An 11313-nucleotide genomic window follows, 5' to 3' on the forward strand; every position below is an offset into this window, starting at 1 on the left:
GGACACGTATTTTCAAATCCTAAAACAGAAGAATTCCTCCATACCTGTAACTTTCCACTTAAATGCTAATTTGCCCATGTGGTTTTTTATACTGCTTGCTTTCTTTCTTCACCACCCCTCTCTTAATCTCTTAATGGTGTTCATTTTGTGTGAGACCCCAGGAAAAGACACAGGTTCTAAGCTTCTACTTTAACTCCCACTGTGATAAGATTACAATGGGCATTAAATGATTTTTTACATTCAAGTGAAGAAGTCTACTGCCATGCCACCCTGAACATGCTGATCCCATCTGATCTTGAAAGCTAAGCAGGGTTGGGCCTAGTTAGTACTTGGATGGGAGAATACCTAGGAATATCAAGTGCTGTAGACAATAAATACATACACACATACATACATATGTACATACATGCGTACATACATACATCGAAATGAAGACTATTAAACCAAGTGTGAAGTTTCTTTAAGACAAATAGAAACAAAGGATTTAAGAATGCAGAGCAGATAAGTAGTTAAGCATCTGATCTACGCAGCCATAACGTAACAATAACAAAAAGCATTAGCACTTTTAATATTTTTCAATGTCCTTTTTTAAAGCCTAAAATCAGAGATCAACAACTGCTGTAATGAAGAACTATGTGAACTTTTTATCTAAAATATCCAAAGAGTCAAAAGCTTTTTCCAGATGTAGCTTTCTAACCAGTTCAGTATTTAATGCTTAGTTCATCTGGTAAAATTTACTCCTTTATTTCTGAAGCAAGTTATTCAATTATAATTTTTTTCTCAATACAAAAGGGATATAATGCTTACTCCAGGAGTCTTGGAACAAGGAAAGTGAAAGAATAAAGCAAAAGAAGACAAAAAGAAAATGTGAAATACTCATAAAGCCACCTCCCAGAGAGATATTTATCACTTTAGATTTTTTATAAAATATAGGCATTGGGGATGGAAATGATAAAAATGATCAATTACCTGCATATAGCCTTCCACATTCTCTTCCCATTCTGCATGTGCCACAGAGATAAGAAGCCAATTCCTTGTATTACCAGAGAGAAAGTCACCCACCAAGCACCCAATTAGACCAAGATGTAAGAAATAAACATATTAAAACACAGACATTTTCATTTTTTTTTTTTTGGCAATACTTAGTTTATTCTGACTAACAGACTAATTTGTACTTTGAAATGAAATGTTACCTTAACAAATCCTTAAGTATGTCATTAACTGTGCGGCTGGGCTTTGGGTGATGAGGAAAGTTACATACATTGGAAAGTGGTTAGTGAAAATAAAAGAAGTAGTGTGTGTTAGCTACTGTTATAGGAGGGCAACTATTAAAGAAAAGATAAGCCCAGCAGAGAATTTGCTGATTTGCAATAGAATAGTCAACAACTTTGGGGCCCCGAAGAACTAGAAAAGAAACAGTGAAACACAGCAGAGAATGTTATGAAGGACAAAAGCCCTTTAAGACATAGTCTTGTGAAGAAAACAGAACAAGGATGTGCATTTTTAACTCCGATAAGACTTTAGATTGCCTCAATTGGAAAGAGTGTGAGTGGAGAGTAAAAATAAAATATATGTCTAGTGACTAGAAGAGAAGTCTATGAAAGAAACAATGCTATGGGTTCGTTATCATTTTTTTTTCTCCTTCTGAGCACAAAAAAAAAAAAAACATATTTTCAAGTCTCCTTGCATCAAAATGGAACCGTTAACTATTTCTCACCAAAGAGAGTGAGCGAAAGTTTTATTTCCAGCAGTTAAAAGCAAGGAGGTCTTCTCTACACTCCCTTTTTCTCTCTCTGCTTACTGGATGGTGCAGATGTAACTTTAAAGTCAAGTGAAGTATGGAGGAGCCTTATGGCAAATTGTGATCGATCTTCGAATGACTACGTAGATCAGACACTTCCCACTCTCCCCCGCAAACATACACACCACATTCAAAACTGATCCACATCAGATTGCAAAATGAGAGACAAATAACTTTCTATTATATTTAGCATTTATGATGTTGAGATTGTGACAGGAATTAGCATTATTTCCCTGACTAGTTAGTATACATCGATAAATAAGTTATGTTGTGTTTATGTGATGAAATACCAAACAGCAATGTAAGTGAATGGATTAATGAAGTATAAGTGCATATAATATTAAAGACAAATTTCAGAAATAGTATTCCTGAGCTATCAACAAACAAACAAACTTTTTAGTTTATAAAAAGAATAAATATCCACGTATACATGGTAGAATGGAGGGGGGAGTATCGCCCACACCAACAACCAATCTTTTGACACCAGCTGAGTGTTACACAATTTAACTCAATTCTGACATCTACCTAGAAACAGTATCAAATCCCACTGGTAATGGGTTTAGTCTATTATACTAGAACAATTCACAGAATTCAGAGAAACATTTTACTTACTAGATCATCAGTTTCTTATAAAAGGATATAACTCAGGAATAGCCAGATGCACGGTGTGGGGAAGGGGTGGGGTGTTTCCACACTCTTCCCAGGTGCTCCAGTCTCCTGGAAAACTTCATGTGTGCACCAAACCCTCTTTTTTGTATTTTTATGGAGGTTTCATTACATAGTCATAGTTGATTTAAATCACTGGCCATTTGTGATTAAACTCAACTCCATCCCTTCTCCCTTCCAAGGAGGTCAAGGGAGTGGGATTTAAAGTTGCAATTCTCTAATCACATGGTTGGTTCTTCCGGCAATCAGACTCTATCCTAGGTACATTCCAAAAAGTCACCTCATTAATATAACAGAAGACATCATTATTGATGTTCTCACTTAGAAAATTCCAAGAGTGTTAGGAGCTCTGTGCCAGAAACAGGGATGAAGAACAAGTGTATATTTCTTGTTATTGTTGATATAAGAATGCCCAAATCTATAGAGAATTTTTATTAAAATGTATTTGAATGAAAGAGAGGATACCTCTGGAAGCAAGATCTCAACACACTGAGAAAAATTCTTCAAAGAAATAAAAATTTTCAGCTTCCTTTATGCATTGGGACTTAAGAGGGTGGGGAACGTAAGGAAGATTACATGAAGGGGGAGAAAGCAAGGTAGGGATCGGATTATAAAATAGTTGAGGGTGGTCAGGATTTAGAAGGAGGGGTCTGAAGAAAGGCATTTCAAAGATGTGTTGACCTAGATGCACAGAACCAGTGGACAGGGCTGGTTTACAGCAAAGATACCTTTTACAAAAGAAGTTATAGACCTGGGATGTGACTACACACCATGACCTGCACAGTTAGAAATTCATGATCAGATCACTCTGTGAGATTACCTTCCAGAGATCCCCTTTCCTGTTCACATTGTAAATCACAGTATCAAAGTATTTATCTTCCATTGTTAGTTTCAGATTTAGTAGAAAAGTACCACTTATTAAAAAAAGAGGGTCCTATACAACTTTTTGTTTTTAATAAGATGCTGAAATAATATCTCATACTAGTGTCTATTTTCAGAAAATGTAATTTTTATGAGGAAAGTCATCTTTATTCTGGTACTTCTTGATACTTTCTTGACTGTCTTGGGTGGAGGCCTCATGGGGAAAGCAGTCACAAAAGAAACAACCCTAACAGCTCATGAGCCTGGACAAGCAAAGCAAAATCCATGAAAGAATGTGCTCTCCCAGCCTGAAGCTGCCCTCCTGTGTTTTGGCAGAATGCTTACACAATTAAAGAGATGGTTCAAGACTATGGATAGCAAAATTAAAACCCTGGGTACTGAATTCTGGTATAGCTGTCACCACTACAGGAAAAAGAGTGAGGAAATAAGGCCAAAACAAGGGGCCTTACAGAATATTCATAGGGCACTTAAATTTAGTTAATTTGCTCTCAAAAAAGAATGACAGATTAGTCTTCTCAACAAATGCTCTAAGTAGTAACAATGTTTATCATTGTAAATGAATAACTCCTTCGAGTTACCTCATTATAACTCCTTTGAGTTACCTCATCTTGTTCAATTGATATACAGTTAAGTGGCATTTTTTTAAAACCTTCCGTTGGATGGTGCAGTCATATCAGAGCTTCTAGAATGGATCAAAGAAGCACCAAGGTTGTTTATGCATAAGAAAGTACCTCATGAATAAACAAAAGTCTCCAAACGAAAGAATGTCTTCATCGGTGGTTATTCTATACCGGTTTTAAAATAGCTCCTATATGACCATGTATTATTTTATTTTATTAAAATAAATTAGGATCATTTAAAAATAAATATTAGAAAACAAAAATGAGAACCATTAATGTTTTCTTCTTTCTTATCCCCTTCCCATAACCTGTCCTACTCTTTCTGAAAGGTCTAATGTCGTGGTGGGGCAGGGTTGAGGGGCGTATTTTTAATCAGGCCTCTTGCCCTTCATTTGATAAACCTACTTCCTTCCTCTGTGTCATTCCTTTTTAAATTGTCACAAGAAAGAAAATTCTTACTGTTCACTTGAGGAAATTAGTTTTGGATTGAAACGGTTCTAAGTTCTGACCATGCAGTTCAGGTCTCCTGTCATGGCCTTTCAAGATAATGTTCATAAAAGTCCAGCCAATTCATTAGCTGGCAGTCTTCTCCCTCTTATTTAATCATTTTGCAGGAAAAGCAAAGCTTTCTGACTCACTAGTTATGGAATTTTTTTCCGAATCTCAGTAATACAATACAGTATTTAATGATACTTCTATTAAATAACACAGTCATAACACTTGCTGTTTCTAAAACATCCCATCCAGGAAAATAAGACTTGTTTCTCCCAAATAAATTCTCTCTCAACGTCTCCAATGTTCTAGTTCCGGTTAAGGAATAATATATAACAAGATGCTCTTTCACACTCATTTCCGGCACTTCATTTTTCTTCCCGCCATCTCATCCCTCTTATCCCATTTTCAAATTCGCAAATATACTACTGTCAAGTTAGAGTTCTCAGCTTGATAACACATGTAGAATAAGTTTTAGCTCCTTAAATCATTTAGAAACTATGTAATAAACATATGCGCATGTAAGTTATACCTTTGTGTATGTGTATGTGGTTTCCTAACATAATAATATTCAAATTCTGTATTTGATTAGCTAGTATTTAATTCTATGCTTTGAAAATAAAAATTAATTAGCTTTTGTACAAGGGATTATATTTCATAAGATTTTCGAAGCACCATTATTCTTCAAACTGATTAAACCTGACAAAAGCCAATTGTAGTCATTAGTAATTATATATCCGGTTTAACAGTCACATTTTGTTTATAATCAGTTCTCTGGCCCTTATGCCAAAAGAACCTGTTTGTACATAGGTAAGTAGGCCAACTAGAAGACCTATATAAATGTATATTTTCACAAAATTTCAGCCTCTAGAGCTACTTGTAATTCTCCATCTATAAACAAATACAGTCCTTAAAGCTAACATTGTAGCTTTCCAGCCAGCACCTCACAGAGCTGAATAATGTCATTCCATTGCCATACGTGTTTTCTCAGCGTTACCTTCTAGAGCTAAGATTAGAAGAATTTTGAAAGTCATTTTCATTCATTTGCATCTTTGAGCTCCTATTGTTTTGAGTGCAATCAACTCGGTGTTGTACAAGCTCTTCAGGTAAACACAAAATAGTAGAAAATAATGTCTTCGCCTTCAAGTACAAAAAAGAGAAATACAGGCCAAAATAAAAAATAAAACTAAAAATAACTCTAAGATTTATTGGAATATTGCCCAGATTATCTAAATGGTTCTTAATGAATAATGTTTGAGACAGTGATTGATTGAACCTTTATTTCACTTTGCTTGAATAGAGATAGCATATATATATATATATATATATATATATATATATATATATATATATATATATTAAGGACAATTACCATGACCTTCCAAATTAAAATTAAGTAATTTGTTACCTAGTTAGCAGTTCATATATCTTGTGGAGGCACCCCGCCCCCTCTCCTAAATTCTAGCTGGGCTAATCATCACATTAATAGAGACAGATTAACAGTAGGACATATACAAAGTTTCTTATGGATGTACATGCCAAGGGTGTCGTAAGATATGAAACTCAAAATGCATTGGGCAGTGGAGGCTTATATGCCATTCCAGTCAAAGGGGAAGGCGGGTAGGGGTCTGGGATTCCCAAGAGAAAGTAGGCAATTCACAGGTAGGAGAAAAAACAAATTCTTACAGAACCATCCAGAAACAATGGGACACAGGGAGATACAGCCTTGTTAGATTTCTTCCTGTCTGTCCCATATGTGCAAGGTGAATATGCTATGGTCCCCTTTCTGAAACAGGGTTTTGTAAATCTGAATTCCTTTAGGCAGGAAGGGGGAGGTTCACAGATTCTTTCTGAGTCTTTTGTTTCTTAATAACCAACTTAAAATCAATATACCAAAGGTATATTTCAGGGTGGCAAAACATTGGTCTCCCTCAATATTCTTTATAAATTCCAGAGTCTTTCACTTATGCAGTGTATTCTAGACTTTCTGAAAACTATGTGAGAAAAAAATACCTTTTATTGTCTCTGAATGAGGACCTGAAAAGCCAAACTGTCCATGTTCTGCCATCTACAGCCTGGATGAATTTATAGTTGGTTATTGAATCTTTATGAGCCAGTGTGTTCTCACTTCTACAATGGCAACAATTTTGCCTTTCACAGGGTTTTGGTGAGTATAAAATTAAGTAATGAATAAAGGAGATCTTTGAAAAGAAATGCAAAGTGCTATCAGTATAAATTATCAGTTTTCAGTTATATACCATAAATAAATCACATACAATGCTTCAAATATATGCCTAAATGTTATTCAAATCCAGTATTATCTAATTTCAAAATTTCAAATTTTGCCACAACCACTAGATAAATGTTTTCTGAGTCTTCTATCTGAAGTTTTGTTAGGCCACAGAAAAGAGAAACAGATTCAGATATACTTCTCTGTTTTTAAAAGTATTTGCACTTATAAAACTGAATTACGGTATGTATAAACAGAATTATGAGATTTACTTATACCAGCTGGGTACTACATCACAGGTGGACAGAAAGACCAAAATTATGTACCACAAATCTGCACCTTTCAAATGAAGGAGCAACATCTTGATTACATCTCCTTCTTAATCTCACTTATCTTTTTAATTAATGACCATACTCTCCTAAATATATCTTAAATATGTCTTTCTCTCTTCATTCCTTTGAACAATGCTATTGGCCCTATTCTGGTCCAGTACATCATCACAAAAATTGTAAAGATACTCAACTATTTTGGGATAAGAAAATCTACATTCCCAAACTTTGTTAGTCAGTCCTCTATCTATTCTAAAAGCATGTTATCTTGTTTGTACAATACTGTAATAGTTTAACTAGTTTGACTCACGGTTGTTTATAATAATTCATCCTCAGATAATTATTATAAATTCTTTACCCAGGCCTAAACCCATATAAAGCTGTGATTCAAGATTATAAAGAATATCGGGACTTAATAGGTTGTATTGCAGGACCAGCATAGTAATCATCTTTATTTGCAAAGAATAATATTAGCACCATAATGTTACATGTTATTCTCAGCTTGATTTTACTTTTCATAAACACTAACCTCAGTAAACACTCTCTCTAACTAATAAAGCAAAACATAGAAGAAAAATATTTGTTTTTTTTCCAGATTATTTTAGCCACTTTCCACTTCTATATTCTATATCTCGATAGCACTGAAAATTTTTTAGTTTTTAAAATGTACATTATTCTCTCTCACTGTGAAACTTTTTACAAATGCTGAAGTCTTCACCTGGACACTCTTTACCCAAAAACCCTCCTCCATCAGTTCACTTTAGATTACAAAGAGTTCAATTTGTTTTTCAAAGACACCCCTCTGGGAAGCCGCGCCTGACTGCTCTGGAATACCTAAGTGTCCCTAATGTAAGTTCACTTTGTATCTTCTTATTCCCCCACCAGACCTGTTTTAATGAAGAATAATTTCTTTTTCATTGGATTGTAAGCTTCATAAAAGCAAGAACTGTATCATGCTTTCCCACTTTTTAATTCTAGGTACTTAAAACCATATCTGGTATACATATTAACAGCTAATAGTATTTGCTGAATTAACTGAGATTCTAGAGCTTAATAACTATCTTTTGTAAAACCTTCCTATCTTTTTGAGCTCCTGTCTATCTCTATCCTATTACATTTATATGTCTACTCAAAATTTTGGATTTCATTTTATTTCATTATTCATTAAAGATATGATCATTTTTAGCCTTAGTCATAATCAATAGAAAGTAATTCTTACTATATTAAATATTTTGAGTAACTCATAGAATCCAAAAGAGATTCTACCACTACTATAGAGACCTCTCAACCAGGGAAATGCCCAAATTCATATTATAGAACTTGTCTCATGAATACATTACAGCAACCACCCCTGGATGTAGACACCTTAGGTAATTCCACCAACCATAGCAACACTGGCCATTAGGTGCTCCTATTATACCCCCATCATTGTCGCCTGTTGCTTCTGCAAAGAGGATGCAGCTGCCTAGCCACACAAGTATGCATTCTGAGTAGTTCCTCCCACATCTGGGGATGTGTGTCTGCTCATCAGAGTTGGGTCAAGGGCCAGGCCCAGATTCATGGGAGGCTGGGAAGGGAGGTCCTTTAGTGGGAGATACATGCAATCTCATGAGGGAGAAGAGGCTGTAAATACTGGAGGTAGTGTTGGGGCAAAAAGGGAAAATGCCTACTATAATCCAACCCAATGACATCATGACTTAGGATGAATGAATGGGTCAAAAACTTCATCTTATTGTTCTGTGGTATCTCTCAAAATACTTAGGACAATGTACCACATACAGTAGAATATAATCGATTAATATTTTAATACAGTAACAGACCTTCAGGAAATAATTGCAAGTAAACTCACATCAAACTTTACCACTGAGAGAGGCTTCAAAAATCTCATTTCAGAGCAGAGTCCAAATTACCACCATTCATGTGACCTTGTTTATGCCATACCATCGGTGATGTTATGAAAACCTAGGTCTATTTAACTGTAGTGCAAAATATGTAAAGAAATGTCTCCTTTCAGCAGCCAGCAGAAGCAGACTGCTTATCAACATCGAATAATGAAGTGATTAAGGGACTCCATAAAGAATATTGTAGACTTACACAGTATTAGGAGGAAGATGTCATGTGGCATGCAGAAGCCAAGCCTCAATAATTGATTCTCAGACAGCTGGTTGCTGCATCACTCAAAGGAATGACTCGTCAACAGAAGTTATAAAATTGGACTCATTTATCTTTGAAAGCAAGCATTCTGCTAATGAAACAATGACAGAGAGATCAAAAACAGATTGTACATGGGCACATGGTCTTTGAGTAATAAACAGTTGTCTTATCTCTTTCTACTAGAGCAATTCTTTGACTTAGAGGATACTTAGTAGATTTTAAAACTTCATTTCACAAAGCCAGGATTAATAAAGATGCACTGGAATGGTATTATTCATATGAACAACAGAGAAAGCTTTTATTTTCTGCCAGAAATATTAAAAAGCTCATATCTGAATGAGCTTCCTGCAGTAGGCTGTGACCAGGCCAGACAAAAAATAATTGTTTTACTAGCTTGCATTTTACCTTTAAGCTTGGATATAAAATTTAATCTATGCAGAAGCAATTTCAAAAAAAAAAAAACCACACACATGAAAGAGCTTACAATGGCTTTTCTTTTCATACACAAATCTGTTCAATAAAATCTTAATATCTGGTGTCTAGTAATCATTCAGAAAGAATAAAGAAAGAAAAATTTTAAAAAGAAAGAACTTCTTTAGTCAATAGTTTATACTGTAGTGACAGGATTTCACACACAGCTTTCATATATTAAAAGACCTGACTAATGTTAGACCTTTAAAAAACTTTTCAATCCTTCTTTTCATATCTTTTATAAAATGCCCAAAAAGATGATTTCCAAAATATTTCTTTAAATGTCTGCAATAGGAAAATTCAGTGTCTTTCAGTAATGTTTTCTTCAGTCCCAACCAGAACACTAAATTGGAAAAAATTTAAAGATAAATGGAACAAATGAAATGTGTGACTTTTCACAGTTTTCACATGCCTTGTCCTAAAATGATTCCTTTAAATAAAAAGAATATAGTAATAAATATGTACAGGATGATGCCATTTTTACAAAAATAAAGATATTGAATATTCCCTTACACTCAAACACACAGAAACTTCTAGAAGTTTCTCCATTCTACTCTCCTGAAGGCTTCTCTTTCAATAAGTATTAATTTTTACCTAGACACAGTCATCCATCATAAAAGGTGCATTTCTCAGGCTGCCTATGAGCTGGCTATGGCCACATGACTAAGAATCAGACAATGGAAAAAAAGCAGAATACAATCTTTCAGAGCAGCTTCAATGCACCTTATCAAAATGTCCTTAGACCCCTTATTGACTTTATCCCTTTCTCATTTTACTGCTTGGAGTACCATGGGGATGAGGGCCATTCTCTAGGGATGGCAAAGTGGCAATCTGGAAGAAGTCTTACTCCTTGTATTACCTGCTCTAAACTTTTACAAGAGAGAAGTAAATTTCCCTCTGGTTTAAACTGAGTTATTTGGAGACTGTATTACATTCAGGCAAACCTAATCCTTTAAACACACGTTGATATAATATGTATAGCAGCTATTGCTAGAGGCCTACTCTAAAGCCCTTCTCCTCTTGTTTCTTAAATATATATATAGTAATTCTGTTCCAGTAACAACTCTCCTAGACCCAGCAAAAAAAATCATAAGTGGGCAGATATATGCATGTTAATCTTATTACCCTCTGCCAGATAATTACTTTTTCAGCCTTCTTTTCAGCAAAGTGCCAAATATATAGTTCTGACCAAGAGGGTAGGGGAGATTTATGGAATTATTTTTCTCCTTAATGAAAGGAAGACCCCTTTCTCTGTTCAGCCTTTTCCTCCTGCCAGTAATGCCCTTGTATGAAGATGTGACACTGAGGTTGTAGCAGCCATCGTAAAACCATGGGACAAAAAGTCTCTTTGAAGTACAGCCAGCAGGTAGAGAAAAGAAGAGGGAAGGAGTCTGGGTCCTACATCACTGGGCCTCCCCAGCAATCCTGGAATCACTTCTCTTCAGAATTCTTGATTATGCGAAATAATTAAGTGCCTTAGATGATTAAATCACTATTGGTCCACTATCCAATTATAGCAGAAAGCTTCCTCTACTGATATATTCTAGTATTTATGTAGGAAAAAAAATCTGTTCATAAAGCTGACTTTAAAGATCAAAACAACAGGTTGACTTACACTTATAATCTTTATATTTGTAATAGTTGCATTTATTTATAGTAAACAAATTA

General features: G+C 35.0%; 1 pseudogene; it reads left to right on the forward strand.

The window, feature by feature from the left end:
• The first annotated feature begins 252 nt into the window (after positions 1 to 252).
• LOC118609241 lies at positions 253 to 370 on the forward strand (annotated as a pseudogene).
• The last annotated feature ends 10943 nt before the right edge of the window (positions 371 to 11313 follow it).

The sequence above is a fragment of the Rousettus aegyptiacus genome, unplaced genomic scaffold, assembly GCF_014176215.1.
Source record: "Rousettus aegyptiacus isolate mRouAeg1 unplaced genomic scaffold, mRouAeg1.p scaffold_m13_p_10, whole genome shotgun sequence".
NCBI lineage: Eukaryota > Metazoa > Chordata > Mammalia > Chiroptera > Pteropodidae > Rousettus > Rousettus aegyptiacus.